The following is a 5,392-nucleotide window of genomic DNA, read 5'->3' as shown; positions in this document are numbered from 1 at the left end:
GTTGCATGCGTTTAGTTTCTGTGACTCGTATTTGTTACAGGTTGTTTATATATGTTTATTTTTTTTTGTTAATTTTTTTTTTTGTTATTAATTTGTGTAATTTGTATGCTATTATCAATAACAGTTTGCGGTTCTAATGAACAATTTTAAGAACGTTTTGTTTGCAATTAGTCAAGCGCCTGCAGTTGTGTGGTTTGTTCATATTAATTTCGTAATTACAAAGTTGACTAAATTTCCGATTGAGGTCATAACACTGCTTAAAATCGTTGGAAGTATTTAGGTGTGTATTCGTATCTTGAAGTTGGTAATGCTTGACTATGTTGAGTATTGCATTAACAGCATAATTCTTCGATAGTCTGTAAATAGTTCTAATTTAAACTTAATAAACTTCTATTAAGAATTGGATTGAAAAAGAAACGTGTCTTTATTAACAGCACTTTTTAAACCATGAATGCAACTCTGCTAATAAATAAATGAGCATATAGTAAGGATTCAAATAGTTATCACAAATAAAGTTAACATATTTTTTTTAATTTTTTTTTACAATTTTTTTATTGACTTCCGCCAAAGACAAATTTATCTAAGACGTATTATATGAAAATGGGAAAGAAATTTTTGTAATAGATCACCGAAACTGTGGAATCTGTTTGATCAAATGCAAAAAAAAGTATTCAGAAAGTGCATTTAATTACAAAAAAACATATAATTTATTAAAAAATTTGAATCTACATACTATACTAAGTGCTACAAAATCATGTTTGAAGTAGCGGCCTTGTGTCTAAAGCCTACTTGAGCTCAAATAGTGATTCATTGTGATAGAACAAGATCATACTTCCGAATAAATTCAATATTACAAAACAAAAAAATAAATAAAAACATTTAATTGATATTTATATAGCTAAAAGTAATGTTTTCTTACTAATATTCTAAATATAGGCACACTAATGTAGCTGAATATCATCATAAAACTTTAAATATTTTACTTTCTTTATTTGATTTTGCTCATTATTAGAAATATTCAATTATTTTAAGTCACAAAAAATTAAATAATTTTAAACTTAAACATTAAATAAAATAACTCTTGTATATCTGTAAAAATCTTCTTAATACACCAATAATTCCATAGGCTAGCTCTAGTATTATTTAGTATCTTCTTTGAGTTTGTGGGAAGCAATTTCTAAATTCGTGCTTTTATTGCGGCAATAGCAATGGTATTCGCATGATATTTAATAATCCTTTAACTATCTAATTATGTAGTCTTACAGCTATTTTCACATTAATTTTATAGTAGGAAAGGGCTGAGATACATTATTATCTATTAACCGCCAACCAAAAAGCCAAGCAGTCAAACCAATAAACTAAATAACCAGCTTACAACAACAAAAAACATTAAAGCAATACCAAAAGCGCTGCAAGCATTTATACAACATGCAACCCAACTAATGACACCAAGCAATTGCCAACATGATTACCTTTACCCATTCCTAAGGATTTTAACTTAACAAAATTGGTATAATATACAATCTAATGCCAAGGAGCCGAAACGGAGGCAGTAAAAATCTGTGCATAAACAATCTAAACTGCAACTTCGTACGAGTATAAGGAAATACAGTATGCCTTCAACACTACTTAGAATTCCCAAGCCAAGTATTTGTAACATAATCAGTATGTTGATGATATGATGAAAAAGCAACATCCTTCTCGTATGCATCCCTATGAACCTCCATTTCTAATATGCACGTATCTCATTTTTTTGCATATAAAGTGCAACAGCAAAATTTGCCTAGCCTAACCGCTTAGACCTCGCCAGTATGGCAAGTTATTGTAGAAATTATTATGCCGCATATTTTTTCATGTCTTTATTGCACATTTCCCCTCAGTAACCATAACCTTTATTGGGGCAGTTTTCTTAGACTTGAGAAAAGTAATTTTTTACCTGAGCTCCTTCTTGTAGTACTTTATATACAAAATGCACGGCAAGGCTCATATCTACTTATTTCCTTATAGTCTCACTGATGCCCTATCGTGTCGTAAGGAGCAGCAACAGCACTTGGTTGGTTGGTTGGTTGCAAGTAATTGTTTCATAATATGCGAAACGTGCATATGCTATGCACATATATACTATATACCCTTACCTGCTGCATTATTGCAGAACATTACTAATATAGGCGTTTGATGAGGACGTGGTTGAAGTTAAGATTGTTGATGAGTGCATTACTTTGTGGTAGTATTTGTCTTTCGGTTTTGTAAATTCCTGTGTACGTGTGTGTCTATGACTTGGGGGCATAATTTGCCTAGTCTGGAGGTCTTGCAGTTTGCGCTTGCACAAAAATGTAAAAATATACCATACCGATAGCATAGCGATTCATAAAAAAAATTGTATATTATGCTTATATTTTGCATGAAACCATAATAAAAACAAAACAAAACAAAAAAATAAATAATAAAACACCACGTCACGCCATAATATCAGCAGTGTGGCATCTGCTACTACCCATCATTCACCGGTACACCAATAGCAATATATTCTGTTGCAAGTACCTTTAGCGTATGACAGTAGAAGAAAAAATATCTCGTCAGTTGCTACTACCTTACCTTTGTGTTATTATGACCAATTTTTCATCCAGTATTCTATCTCGTTCCTTGCTTTTTTTTTTGTTTAGCTATTAGATACTTTACTCTAATCACAACATGTACGTACATTAAGTAACAACATGTAGCATGCGAAATACAACAACTACACTATGCGACTCTGCGAACTAACTGCAACATCTACATTGGTACTATCGACCACGGCATAATACTCCTAAATTACAGGCAAATTCATTTGAATTGCAATTGACTGCCTGCCCGCCTATAAATTGTAATTTCAATTTACTCCTTTTTTTTGATTTCTTGACTTAAGTCTTTGCCTTTGTGGCGCTATTAGCATTATTGATTATGCAGCTTCAATTCAAATAACGCAATTTTAACAAAATTATTCAACGCTCCAACAAAGTATGTACTCAGAACTAAACAAACTTAGCATCCTACCATCCTAGCATAAGATAAAATATCTGTGCAAACCATAGCACCGGACTACGTGCACAATGTCATTATTAACAACATCGATAAAAACAATAACAACAGCGATAATAATAAAAACAACTCTATCATCATAAGTATTATAAAAATCATAATTAACTGCATCGTTCGAGAGTTATGCGAACGATCAAGGCCATGAAGAATGCTTAATTTGAGCAGCTCCTCTCTTCGCTTTTTTTATTTTGGACTCTTTAGCTATGGCCTTATAGCTCATAAAAATCTATTTTCATTTTATTGATTTACATTTATCTGTTTTTTTTTTTTATTTTTTGTAAAATTGTTTTATAAATATTCTGTAGAGAATTGCATAATTGTAGTTAACAATTACATTCGATTTATGGCATGTTGAGTTGTAAGAGTTCTGCAGCGGAAGACAGCCCATGTAGCGGAGGTTTGTTGTGGATATTAATATCATTTTTATTGTTAGTAGTGCTTTTTGCCATGTAATTATTGTTACTACATTTTATGTCTTTCTTTAGTTAAGGCTAATAATTCAAACTGTTTCTGAGAATTTTGATATTTTACATAACTTTTTCATATCTTTTGCTCCATAAATCATACATTATATATTATTCAAGCATTCGTCAGAAAGAATTTTTCCATAAAACAAATTATTATTTTTAAAATTTTTTTATATAACCAATATTTCTTTCATAAATATGCTTAACTTTAATTAATGTGTATAATTTTCATAAGAATATATATAGAAAACTTATAATAGAAGTAGCTATAACCTACAGACCTGAATAGGTAAGGAATCTAGGGTAAGGGATCTATAATAACGCAACTGTTCCTAGCTTTCTTCGATTTTTGCATGAAAACCACCAAAAAGAAGTATATGCACTGTCTGGCATTTAAAATTTTCACAAACGTATCATTTTTCAATAGTTCTTCTCACCGATTTTACATGAAAACCAGCAACAAGAAATAAATGCTCTCTCTGACGCTTCTACTTTTTACGGACTAATCCTTCTACAATAAAACTCTTCACCGATTTTTAAATGAAAATCCCAACATACAAATAGTTACACTCTCTGAAACTTCTAACATATCACTGATCTAGCCATCTCCAATAATTCTTTTCGTGGATTCAAATTGCAAGCTAATATCATGTACTAGGACCCAATTAGACTAGTCTGAATCAGGTATCTTTGGTAGGTAAATTAATCATATCTTAAAAATGCACTCCTTAATCACTTCTTTATAATTTTGAAATAAACATCTTTTATGAAATAAATAAAATGGATAATTAAACAAGTCAATTTTTTACTTTGATTGGTTTCAGTTCTAATAGAAAATAATGATTAGTGGTAAACTTATTTCACAACGTTTGGTATTCACCCTCTCCAATTTTCTGAAAGATCTAGTTACATTTTTTTACTTCTTTCTGCTATTCCTTCTTAATTTATTTCCATTTAAATCATCGGTTGAACAAAGTCTCTCTCCATAAGGAGTCTTAAGAACCTATAATCCTCAACTACCCCTTTTCTTCGTAAAGTAAGTAAATTTACAAGAACTTAAAAGCACAGTCGATCTTCTTCTACTTTTTTTCTCCCATAACACCAGCACTTCTGTTCGTTCACTTCTCTCACAAAATAGTTTGTTATTGTGCGTTGTGCGAATACTGTGGGTGTGGTTGTTGCCCAAATTATATAACAACACATATTGTAGCATGTTTTATGCTGTGAAAAAGCCTTTCTTAAACTTTTTAGAACTTAAAAAACAAACTAACAAGCAAAATTATGGTTTCAACTGTAATTTTTTCCTTTCATTGTTAAATGAAGAACAATGCTTTTGTTCTTGTTATTGTTTCCAACTTTGGTGCTACAAACCGTAGTACTAAACCAGGTAGGAATACTCATGGAAAACAAAAATAAATTACGCCAAACTATTTGTGACGCAAAATTGCACACATGGGAACTGTAAGCCTCGGTTGTGCTCCTTTTTTTTACAACTGCAACATAGGAAACAATTGTAGCCAGTCTTTGAATGAAAACAAAATAACATATAAAACGTGCCACCAGACGCATTACTGGGCTGAGTTTAGAGTTTAAAAAGAAAACATAGCTTTGGCAGCACTGTTGCGGCTTAAGTAAAGTTATGCTTGCTTATGAGTCGTAATACTTGATAGTAGGCTCGGTATGTTGAACACTAAGTCATATAGGCTTAATTTAAGTAGAGTTTGTTATTGTCAACGACATTTAGCTCTGGGCTAGCATAACTTTTTATAAGCAACTTCATACTTACCATATGGATTATGCGCTAAATAAGAGTTTAGTAAAATTGCTGCTAACTTATCTACGCGAAT

This window comes from Teleopsis dalmanni, chromosome 2 (assembly GCF_002237135.1).
Source record: "Teleopsis dalmanni isolate 2A chromosome 2, ASM223713v2, whole genome shotgun sequence".
NCBI lineage: Eukaryota > Metazoa > Arthropoda > Insecta > Diptera > Diopsidae > Teleopsis > Teleopsis dalmanni.
The sequence above is the reverse complement of the archived record's forward strand: the minus strand, read 5'-3'. Positions refer to the sequence as shown.